The following is a 12893-nucleotide window of genomic DNA, read 5'->3' as shown; positions in this document are numbered from 1 at the left end:
TTTTTTCTTCATTTTTATCAAACATTTAGTTTGATGGTGTTAAGCTTTGTGTGTTTTAGTTATTGATAGTTAGAAGCTATTGATAAGTTAAGAGGTATAAATCGTTTTGTAAAAATGTGAATCTACAAGTTTTTAAACTGTGCTTGTCCACAGCAGGATAAATAGCTACCTCTGCTGGTTACTGGTAGTAATAACATGATCACAACAGCAATTTCCTCCACAATACGCATTTGCATTGAAGCGGTGTGTTAAAGGCCGGGATTCAATCCGATCGCAGGTTGTAGACAGTGCAGCTTTTCAATGACAAGGTTCTCGTGTTTGTGGAGATCGCATTCATGGTAAAACCCTGCGTATGTCAGCTCAACTGGAAATCACCTTAATCGGATTGAATGTCAGTTATAGCTACACCATCTCTCACACTCAAAGTGGCAGCTCTGGAAATACAAGGACCCAGAAGCAAAAACTATAATTCCTTCTATAACCAGGGGATTGAACAACACATCCAACAGTAGAGTAGATAAACCCCCTGAGTTCAGAACAGACCACAAGACTAAGGCTCAGACCCAAATGTCACCCTATTTCCTATACAGAGGCCCCACAGGGCTCTGGTCAAATGTAGTGCACTTCTTAGGGAATATAGGGAGTCATTTGGGACACACCCTTAGTTTTACTTAGTATGTGTTGACTTTAAGACTTCTTGAGGACCCTCCAGCTGTCTTTGAGTTGAACCCCTGCGCGATCCTGGAAGTCGTGTTCCGGGAGGATGCGTGACCACTTCCCCTCCCTGTGGCGCTTCACTCTCACCTTCAGCGCAACGTCCAGACCCCACGGCCACTTCTACACAGAAAGCAGTAGGGTTCTACACATTAAAGGGGCAATCTGCGATTGGTACATCCATTTTGGACTTTTAAATTAACTATAGCCATTGATACTTGAAGAATATAACTTATAAATGCCTCATGAGCTAAATTTAACTGTCTTACGCCATCAGAACCATAAATATAAACTTGTTTTAATCCATTGTTTGTAAACATTTCATTTATTTGGATAATTACTAATGTGTACTCTCATCAGTGAAACTGTCAGTATGCTAGTTGACCTATCCCGTGAGTCTTCCTGGTTGTAGTGATGTCAGTGTGCTAGTTGACCTATCCCGTGAGTCTTCCTGGTTCTAGTGCTGTCAGTATGCTAGTTGACCTATCCCGTGAGTCTTCCTGGTTCTAGTGCTGTCAGTATGCTAGTTGACCTATCCTCAGTGGCGGCTCCTGAAAAAATTCTCAGGAGGGGCAATTTTTCTGATGATTTAGGTGACCTACACACATTTTTAAAAAGATATGTCCAGCAACAGAATGAAGACAGGGGCAGCATATAAGTCAATACCAGAAGCATTTATTGACTGATCTCAAAAGTGTTGGCTTACAAAAGCAAAATAAGTTATCACAGTAAAAATAATCAAGGGTGTTCTTTCACATTCCTCAACACTGCATAAACAATATGTATGGCTTTGTAAAAATGAACAACCATATTCTGGCCAATTGTATAGATTTGTAAATATGAACAACCATATTCTGGCCAATTGTATAGATTTGTAAAAATGAACATGAACAGATTTTTTATTTTTTTGAATGGCAGTACCTTTCAAACATGTCTGCTTGCAGTAAGGTAGCACTCACAAGGTGGCCAGAGAAAGAGAACCTTTCTTTGGTGTGATCCAGGATGGTGTTGCAGACCTCTTCAGACAGCCTCTGCTTCTCCTCTTCTCTCAAAGCTGTTCTGGGTCTTTTGGCTCCTGTTGCTTCTTGCAGCTGCTGTTGAGAGGAGTCCCTGAAGGCAAACAGACCAATGTGTTTGTTGGCTTTGTACAGTATTGTTGTCTATGTGATGCACAGGTATATGCAATGTATCCATGTATAGTACAAATACTTCAGTTCCACTTAAAATGGGCAGGGATGCATAAAGTGTCTCACATAGCCTGGATGTTCAGCACAGTATACAGTGGTGCTCATAAGCTTATGATCCCATGCTAAAGTTGACTAAAAAGAGGAATAAAAAAGAAAAGAAAATTGGTGTCCTTAAAGGTTGGATTTTCCAACTTTTTTAATTAAGTCATTAAGATCAATTTCCAAAAGATGATTTTTTTATTTTTTTATTCCTCTTTTTAGTCAGCTTTAGAATGTGTTCATACACTTATGAGCACCACTGTACAGTACACATAGTATATAAAATAAGATAGATTACACCACTGGCCATATATAATGACAATAATGTAATTTCAAACACAAATGCAGTCTCCTTTCTTGCATACATTTTCAAATAAAGCTCTGCTTTGAGAAAGATCGAATGATATTGTTTAATCTTTATCTTACCTTATGGCCTGCACACTGCTTGCGAAGCTGTCGAGGGCACGTTTGATAAAGACAGCATCGATGTCCTTATTCTGTAGCTTCTGGTACGGTGGGCTGGTCAAATGAACCCAATGAACCCGTCCGGATGGCTTCAAAACATTCTATGAGGTCGTCTCGATTCTCGTAGACAGTGTTCACGACTCTGCTGTTGCTAACCTCATCGTTGTGGCGGCGGACAGCTAGCCTGTATCCCTCATCCAGTTGAGTGGCAATATTCACTCTCACCAAAGCAGACAATCTCAAACAGCTATCAATGTGGGTCTTTGACAGCTCATTTTTCTTAATCTTTTCTGAAAGATGGTGCATGTCGGTTACACCAGTCGCTGTCCAAGCGTTGCTGTCTGCCGTTCATGGTTACGTTACGTTACGTATGACGAAAGCGCGTAAGTGCAAGCCCTCAGACACCCATAGAGAATGTATTGAAAGCTCAGAAATTTGAAAAAAAAATATTTTACATTAGAGGCTATGAGAGACTTCTGGGCGATTTTCAACCTGACTGAAATCGCCCCAAAACGGGCGGGGACATTTGAAGCACGACTTTAGCCTGATTGGACATTTAGTGGCTGGCAGATCAGACGTGAACACTGAATTACTGTTGCCATGATATAATTGATTAGAAAAAAAATCCCTTCCTTTTCCCGTTTGGCAGTGCGTCGCCCATATCGCCCTATTGAACACACCGCCCATGCCTATCCTGTGAGTCTTCCTGGTTCTAGTGCTGTCAGTATGCTAGTTGACCTATCCTGTGAGTCTTCCTGGTTCTAGTGCTGTCAGTATGCTAGTTGACCTATCCTGTGAGTCTTCCTGGTTCTAGTGCTGTCAGTATGCTAGTTGACCTATCCTGTGAGTCTTCCTGGTTCTAGTGCTGTCAGTATGCTAGTTGACCTATCCCGTGAGTCTTCCTGGTTCTAGTGCTGTCAGTATGCTAGTTGACCTATCCCGTGAGTCTTCCTGGTTCTAGTGCTGTCAGTATGCTAGTTGACCTATCCCGTGAGTCTTCCTGGTTCTAGTGCTGTCAGTATGCTAGTTGACCTATCCTGTGAGTCTTCCTGGTTCTAGTGCTGTCAGTATGCTAGTTGACCTATCCTGTGAGTCTTCCTGGTTCTAGTGCTGTCAATATGCTAGTTGACCTATCCTGTGAGTCTTCCTGGTTCTAGTGCTGCCATTGGTGTTCAGAGTTGTGTTACTAAGAGTCGTGGTGTTCAGGGTCGTCTCAGATGAGGCTCCTCGGTAGGTCAACCTCATCGACACTGCATGGACAAACAGCATGAGAGACAGAGTCAACTTTACACGGATAAACAGCATGAGAGACAGAGTCAACTTTACACGGACAAACAGCATGAGAGACAGAGTCAACTTTACACGGACAAACATGTAGCTAGCTGGTTCTTCCACTTGGCATTATAACTATGTTCTTTCTCAAGAGCAATGGAGATCTGTGACATTAGAACAAAGATCATTAAAATCACCCAAGATCTTAAATAGATCTTGTGCGTACTGGCAGCGAGAGAGCGACAGAGAGAGTGGTATACCATACCCCTCTTTCTCCTAAATAATGAGCTCAGGCTTCTTGTCAGACTCTGGTTTCCAGGACTGAATATTCCTTGTTGATAGCAGCGTCTTTTTGGGTCTGAGGAGAAACGCAATATTATCATCAGACCCAAACGGCACCCTATTGGCTGTATAGTGCACGTCTTTTGACCAGAGCCCTGTGAGAAATAGGGATACCATTTGGACTTCCACTTGTGTTATAATTGTTCATATCCGTCTGTGTTAGCAGCTAGCTTTAATGACCACATGTACAGGCTTAATGACCACATGTACAGGCTTAATGACCGAATGTACAGGCTTAATGACCACAGTCTTAATGACCAAATGTACTGTCTTAATGACCACATGTACAGGCTTAATGACCACATGCTTAATGACCACATGTACAGGCTTAATGACCACATGCTTAATGACCACATGTACAGGCTTAATGACCACATGCTTAATGACCACATGTACAGGCTTAATGACCACATGTACAGGCTTAATGACCACAGTCTTAATGACCACATGTACAGGCTTAATGACCACATGTACAGGCTTAATTACCACATGTACAGGCTTAATGACCACATGTACATGCTTAATGACCACATGTACAGGCTTAATGACCACAGTCTTGATGTACCAGTACACCCCCTGGACAGGACACTAGTCTATCTCCTGTTTCTGTAGTGAGGCAGCTTGATGTACCAGTACACCCCCTGGACAGGACACTAGTCTATCTCCTGTTTCTGTAGTGAGACAGCTTGATGTACCAGTACACCTCCTGGACAGGACACTAGTCTATCTCCTGTTTCTGTAGTGAGGCAGCTTGATGTACCAGTACACCCCCTGGACAGGACACTAGTCTATCTCCTGTTTCTGTAGTGAGGCAGCTTGATGTACCAGTACACCCCCTGGACAGGACACTAGTCTATCTCCTGTTTCTGTAGTGAGACAGCTTGATGTACCAGTACACCCCCTGGACAGGACACTAGTCTATCTCCTGTTTCTGTAGTGAGACAGCTTGATGTACCAGTACACCCCCTGGACAGGACACTAGTCTATCTCCTGTTTCTGTAGTGAGACAGCTTGATGTACCAGTACACCCCCTGGACAGGACACTAGTCTATCTCCTGTTTCTGTAGTGAGGCAGCTTGATGTACCAGGACACCCCCTGGACAGGACACTAGTCTATCTCCTGTTTCTGTAGTGAGGCAGCTTGATGTACCAGTACACCCCCTGGACAGGACACTAGTCTATCTCCTGTTTCTGTAGTGAGACAGCTTGATGTACAGTACACCCCCTGGACAGGACACTAGTCTATCTCCTGTTTCTGTAGTGAGACAGCTTGATGTACCAGTACACCCCCTGGACAGGACACTAGTCTATCTCCTGTTTCTGTAGTGAGACAGCTTGATGTACCAGTACACCCCCTGGACAGGACACTAGTCTATCTCCTGTTTCTGTAGTGAGGCAGCTTGATGTACCAGTACACCCCCTGGACAGGACACTAGTCTATCTCCTGTTTCTGTAGTGAGACAGCTTGATGTACCAGTACACCCCCTGGACAGGACACTAGTCTATCTACTGTTTCTGTAGTGAGACAGCTTGATGTACAGGACACCCCCTGGACAGGACACTAGTCTATCTCCTGTTTCTGTAGTGAGACAGCTTGATGTACCAGTACACCCCCTGGACAGGACACTAGTCTATCTCCTATTTCTGTAGTGAGACAGCTTGATGTACCAGTACACCCCCTGGACAGGATCCTAGTATTATGTAGTGCACTACTTTTGATCATCGACGTAGTGTACTAGGTTACATAGGGAATGGTTTCCATGTGAGGTATGCCACCAGGTGCTACAGAGAAGAAGTGCCAAGGATTTCCTCGTTAGCGTCATTTTAAAATGACGACAAAGTGCATTTGTTACTCTTAACAACTAGCATGGAAACGTTTCTTAAATGAGAGCCATCCCCAGAGGACCAGTGATCTGTGTCCCAAATGGCACCGTATTCCCTACATAATGCATTACGTTTAACCAGAGCCCTGTTCAAAAGTGGTGCACTATATCAGAAAACAGGGTGGCGTTGGGGATGAACATTGGTCTACTATATGACTTCACTACTGTGATATCGTATTTAAATATGAACGTGTCTAATTATAGCTAATGATACAGTAAGCCCTTCCTGGAATTCCACTGAAAAGTTAATGAACCATGTTGGTTTCTTATAGGGCTAAACTCTGGTCAAAAAGTAGTGAACTAGTAAATAGTGTACTTTTTGACAGTCAGTCACAGGTTCAATACCCTACCCGGAGCAGCAAGTCCGAGGGGAGTTCCTCCAGGAAGCGATCCAGGAAGGTCTGTATGTTCTCCAGCAGACGGTTCCAGCTGAAGCCTGAACGGATGGTACGTGTCCCTCTTACTAACGATCAACGACAGCTTGGTCTCCAAGTTCTGTAGATGAAGGGAGGGAAATATAGCATGGGTGCCTGTCTGTTTGTGTAATTATGTCAACTACCTGTCACTCGCTGTCAAATGGCTTAACAATAACCTCGTTTCCACAGTTTACGCGAGTACTGTATAAAAACAAATCACAACAGCTGTGATCGAAACAGGACGTTTCGGAAAAACAATTTTATAAATGCTGACAGATCATTTGTTCATTCGACATGGTGGGATCTTTTTGTGTCGGTAAAATGTATTATGCGAGTAATGGTGGTGGAAACGCAAAATACACTGCTCAAAAAAATTAAGGGAACACTAAAATAACACATCCTAGATCTGAATGAATTAAATAATCTTATTAAATACTTTTTTCTTTACATAGTTGAATGTGCTGACAACAAAATCACACAAAAATTATCAATGGAAATCAAATGTATCAACCCATGGAGGTCTGAATTTGGAGTCACCCTCAAAATTAAAGTGGAAAACCACACTACAGGCTGATCCAACTTTCATGTAATGTCCTTAAAACAAGTCAAAATGAGGCTCAGTAGTGTGTGTGGCCTCCACGTGCCTGTATTTTTACATTTACATTTTAGTCATTTAGCAGACGCTCTTATCCAGAGCGACTTACAGTTAGTGAATACATTTTTTTTTTTTATACTGGCCCCCCATGGGAATCAAACCCACAACCCTGGCGTTGCAAACGCCATGCTCTATCAACTGAGCTACATCCCTGCCGGCCATTCCCTCCCCTACCCTGGACGACGCTGGGCCAATTGTGCGCCGCCCATGAGTCTCCCGGTCGCGGCCGGCTGCAACAGAGCCTGGATTCGAACCAGGATCTCTAGTGGCACAGTTAGCACTGCGATGCAGTGCCTTAGACCACTGCGCCACTCAGGAGTTGACCTCCCTACAACGCCTGGGCATGCTCCTGATGAGGTGGCGGATGGTCTCCTGAGGGATCTCCTCCCAAACCTGGACTAAAGCATCCGCCAACTCCTGGACAGTCTGTGGTGCAACGTGGCGTTGGTGGATGGAGCGAGACATGATGTCCCAGATGTGCTCAATTGGATACAGGTCTGGGGAACGGGCGGGCTAGTCCATAGCATCAATGCCTTCCTCTTGCAGGAACTGCTGACACACTCCAGTCACATGAGGTCTAGCATTGTCTTGCATTAGGAGGAACCCAGGGCCAACCGCACCAGCATATGGTCTCACAAGGGGTCTGAGGATCTCATCTCGGTACCTAATGGCAGTCAGGCTACCTCTGGCGAGCACATGGAGGGCTGTGCGGCCCCGCAAAGAAATGCCACCCCACACCATGACTGACCCACCGCCAAACCGGTCATGCTGGAGGATGTTGCAGGCAGCAGAACGTTCTCCATGGCATCTCCAGACTCTGTCACGTCTGTCACATGTGCTCAGTGTGAACCTGCTTTCATCTGTGAAGAGCACAGGGCGCCAGTGGCCAATTTGCCAATCTTGGTGTTCTCTGGCAAATGCCAAACGTCCTGCACCAGTGGACGTCGGGCCCTCATACCACCCTCATGGAGTCTGTTTCTGACCGTTTGAGCAGACACATGCACATTTGTGGCCTGCTGGAGGTCAATTTGCAGGGCTCTGGCAGTGCTCCTCCTGCTCCTCCTTGCACAAAGGCGGAGGTAGCAGTCCTGCTGCTGGGTTGTTGCCCTCCTACGGCCTCCTCCACGTCTCCTGATGTACTGGCCTGTCTCCTGGTAGCGCCTCCATGCTCTGGACACTACGCTGACAGACACAGCAAACCTTCTTGCCACAGCTCGCATTGATGTGCCATCCTGGATGAGCTGCACTACCTGAGCCACTTGTGTGGGTTGTAGACTCCGTCTCATGCTACCACTAGAGTGAAAGCACCGCCAGCATTCAAAAGTGACCAAAACATCAGCCAGGAAGCATAGGAACTGAGAAGTGGAGTTACATTGTGTTGTTTAAGTTTTCCCTTAATTTTTTTTGAGCAGTGTATTAATAACCATCATATCGAAGTAAACTTGGAGTCACGTGATGATATGGTGTGTGGTTCTCTCACTACGACTCGGGAAACCATGCAGTTTATTAGGCTACAGATGAAATCAAATCAAATGTTATTGGTCACGTACACATATTTAGCAGATGTTATTGCAGGTGTAACGAAATGCTTGTGTTCCTACCTCCAACAGTGCAGTAGTATCTAACAATTCACAACAATACAAACAAATCTAAAAGTAAAAGAATGGAATCAAGAAATACATAAATATTAGGACGAGCAATGTCGGAGTGGCATTGACTAGAATACACACTAACTGTAAGTTGCTCTGGATAAGAGCGTCTGCTAAATGACTCAAATGTAAATGTAATGATGAAAATCCGATGGAAACACATTGAACTTTAGATTTCTATTCGGCACATGAAAAACTTAAGCGAAAAAGTAAAAAAATTTGTGTGCAACAAGTCAGTTTGGTGGAAAAATGCTCATATTTTCTTTGTGCAGATTTTAGAATATTCCCATGAAAATCTGTCGCCAATTGGATGGAAAACCTAAGCTATTGACAGCAATGGAGTTGGTAAAGAGCTGATCTGGGTCCAGGCTAGAGGAAATAAGATTATCACCACACATTGAGCTATTGTTAAAGTAACTGTCCAGTGAAAATCTCACTTTTAAAAGTTAATATTGTATAAACTCACACCTAAATAATGTTTTTGATTCATCCTATACTCGTGGCCAAAGCATAAATCAGAGAAAACCCCCCACACGTAAAACCCCCACCCCAAACATTTATCTAAAAAAATGCTTGCTATTTCCTCATAATCAGGGGATGATGTCATCCTCCTGTGGAGGATGAGCTGGCCAATCAGCGGTCTGCACACATTCATATGTTTAATGACTGGGATACGCCCACACCATACTGTTGTAGGGGTACGCCCACGCCATTCCAACACAGAAAAGCTGCTTTTTTAACATTCTTAATTAAAACATTTTGGAAGGAAAACTATTTCACTCATAGCATAATTAATTATAGGTCATATTTCATAAAAATCTGGAAACACTGGACAGGTAATTTAAAGTCCCGGTCATAGAAGTACTCACCTGTGGGATTTCACACTCCCTCCTCATGCCGTTTCAGAGCAGTTCCCTTTCTCCAGGCACACAGCGAAGAAGACCAGTCAGTCAGCCAGCTCATCGGTACTATACACACAGAATGCAAGGCCATACCTAGAAGTCTATGGTCGGCTTCACGGCTTCCTCTCAGAATAGGAGTGCTGATCAGATCTAGGATTAGGCTTTGGTCGTCCATGTCCACCTTTTTCATTGGGATCTACAAGGCAAAACTGAATCCCAAATCAGCATTCCTGCGCCGAGACGCTTGATACGTATGGCCCCTGGTCTCGTTAGTGGGTGACAAATATAATGTATTGCTAAAGGTAGACAGACGGCCAGACGATACACAGAAGACATGCAGAGAACAGAAACCAACAAATCAAATCACCTGAACATAGAGTAGATTGGTGACTTGCTCCAACAGTGTGTCATTCGCCTCAGTCTCTTTCAGAGACGCCCAGACACCGACAGCTGACAACAGAGGCGACAACCGCTCGTCTCTGTCGAAGGGGACGTCTACAAAAAACAACACAATTTGCATCACACCACAAGCTATAGGATTCACGGTATGTTGCCGCTAAAAACAATTGGGCAATGTTTATACACTGAGTGTACAAAACATTAGGAACAACTTCCTAATACTGAGTTGCACCCCCTTTTTGCCCTCAGAACAGCCTCAATTCGTCGGGGCATGACTGACTCTACAAGGTGTTGAAAGCGTTCCACAGGGATGCTGGCCCATGTTGACTCCAATGCTTCCCACAGTTGTGGCTGTTCTTTGGGTGGTGGACCATTCTTGATACACACGGGAAACTGTTGAGCGTGAAGAAAACCAGCAGCGTTGCAGTTCAATATTAGGAAGGTGTTCCTAATGTTTGGTACACTCAGTGTATGATTCATTTTCAAACAGCCCCATCTTTACCTCTTTCTTTGTCGGCATTCACCTTTTATATTGCTATTGATTTGCCGGCAACCGAGCAAGAGACGTTCAACTTTCGACCTTGTTGTTGCAACTGTTGTCATGGTAACCGTAGGCAGCCACGATCAGTTCTAAATTCCTCCGACAGGACAGAATGCAATAGATGTGGTAAAGAGGTCATTGGAACACAGAAGAGGATGCCAGGTTGGCGCACATTCAACGAATCTGATCTAACAAAGTGGATATTCGTCAAGTCCGTCATGATTGATGTATTGTAACAGGGCCCACAATGTTTGTTGTTAAAGTCTGATTTGGATATATTTGGCTGTTTTCTCTTGCATGACATTTAGAAGTTGTCCCCTTTTCAGGTTTAGAAGAAGTGCCTGCTAAATGCTAACTCCCGTTCGTATATAAGCTGGTTAGCATAGCTAGCATACAGATATCGGTGGTGGTAGTCAAAGTCGTTTTTAACTGCAATGAAGTTTATTGGTGACGATGACATGAACATTTATTAGGGTTGACATCCATACAAGCGTTATACTCTGATTTTTAACATGAAATACACATATAAACAGCATCCTAAATGTAGGGTAATTCTGCTGGGGGGCAATGAGGAGAATCGGTATCTTTCCCCCACACGTTCCCATGGTATTTCCATTGTTTGTGTCGAGTTCCATTGACCTCTTTACCAGAGATAGAACAATGAGCTGTTTCACCGGATGCATAAATCTGAAGCATCTGGTTGGCGTTTCCACTCACCACCAAATATTTCTGATAAGAGGAAACCTAGTGGCCGGCAGTGGGAGAAGATTGAGCAAGATGGATTTTGGTTGGCATTCTGCACATTTTCTCATCAATGAAACATTTGATCTCAATACAGTTCTGTTCCCAAAAATTAAAATTGGTTACAAACAGACTGGACTAAGTTTGGTAGACTTTACCCTTTGCCAATGTTTCTAAATATTGCGTTGTTTAGAAGGAGTTTAAGGGTGAATTGAGTTATAGCACACAGAGTACGGGAATATGCAAATACATGCTAGAAGGCACCAATAGGATCTTGGTAGCTCGTGCTTGGCTCTGCCCACTATGATTAATTTGCTCGCATTGGAAACGACCGGCTCCGGTCTATATTGGGTTAGTTACACAAATCTTTGTCTTTACCGCATCTCTGCACTAATTTAATTTCTGTATATACACAAAACTATGTGGACACACCTTCAAATTAGTGGATTCGGCTATTTCAGCCACACCTGTTGCTGACAGGTGAATAAAATCGAGCACACCGCCATGCAATCGCCATAGACAAACATTGGCAGTAGAATGGCCTGTACTGAAGAGCTCAGTGACTTTCAACGTGGCACCATCATAGGATGCCACCTTTCCAACAAGTCAGTTTGTCAAATTTCTGCCCTGCTAGAGCTGCCCCGGTCAACTGTGAGTGCTGTTATTGTGAAGTGGAAACGTCTAGGAGCAACAATGGCTCAGCCGCGAAGTGGTAGGCCACACAAGCTCACAGAACGGGACCGCTGAAGTGCGTAAAAATCATCTGTCCTCAGCTGCAACACTCACTACCGAGTTCCAAACTGCCTCAGGAAGCAACGTCAACTCAATAACTGTTTGTCGGGAGCTTCATGAATGAGTTTCCATGGCCGAACAGCCACACACAAGCCTATGATCACCATGTGCAATGCCAAGTGTCGGCTGGAGTGGTGTAAAGCTCACCGCCATTGGACTCTGGAGCAGTGGAAATGCGTTCTCTGGAGTGATGAATCACGCTTCACTATGGCAGTTTGACGGACAAATCTGGGTTTGGCGGATGCCAGGAGAACGCTACCTGCCCCAATGCATAGTACCAACTGTACAGTTTGGCGGAGGGTGGCTGTTTTTCATGGTTCGGGCCCTTTAGTTCCAGTGAAGGGAAATCTTAACGCTGCAGCATACAATGACATTCTAGACGATTCTGTGCTTCCAACTTTGTGGCAACAGTTTGGGGAAGGCCCTTTCCTGTTTCAGCATGACAATGCCCCTGTGCACAAAGCGAGGTCCATATAGAAATGGTTTGTCGAGATAGGTGTGGAAGAACTTGACTGGCCTGCACAGAGCACTGACCTCAACCCCATCGAACACCTTTGGGATGAATTGGAACGCCGACTGCGAGCCAGGCCTAATCGCTCAACATCAGTCCCCGACCTCACTAATTCTCTTGTGGCTGAATGGAAGCAAGTCCCCCGCAGCAATATTCCAACCTTCCCAGAAGAGTGGAGGCTGTTATAGCAGCGAAGGTTGGACCAACTCCATATTAACGCCCATGATTTTGGAATGAGGTGTTCGACGAGCAGGTGTCCACATACTTTTGGCAATGTGGTGTATGTTCTGGTAATTACATGAGCTGGCTAGCGAGCTAGATTCTGTAGCAAAGTTAGCTAACAAACTAGTGAAAAAAACTAAACATTGTCTAGAAAGTTAGATTT

General features: G+C 44.4%; 1 pseudogene across 1 annotated transcript; it reads right to left on the bottom strand.

Moving 5' to 3' along the window:
• Positions 1–687: 687 nt before the first annotated feature.
• LOC311118581 (telomeric repeat-binding factor 1-like) lies at positions 688–12312 on the bottom strand (annotated as a pseudogene). Its single transcript has 5 exons — positions 12285–12312; positions 9892–10019; positions 9492–9562; positions 6253–6397; positions 688–837 (listed from the first exon to the last, which is right to left on the bottom strand). The product of its transcript is annotated as a telomeric repeat-binding factor 1-like (transcript).
• Between the last annotated feature and the right edge of the window lie 581 nt (positions 12313–12893).

Source organism: Coregonus lavaretus, assembly GCF_964263955.1.
Source record: "Coregonus lavaretus genome assembly, contig: HAP1_SCAFFOLD_880, whole genome shotgun sequence".
Classification (NCBI taxonomy): domain Eukaryota; kingdom Metazoa; phylum Chordata; class Actinopteri; order Salmoniformes; family Salmonidae; genus Coregonus; species Coregonus lavaretus.
Note: the sequence above shows the minus strand (reverse complement) of the source record. Positions and strands in the feature narration are given on the sequence as shown.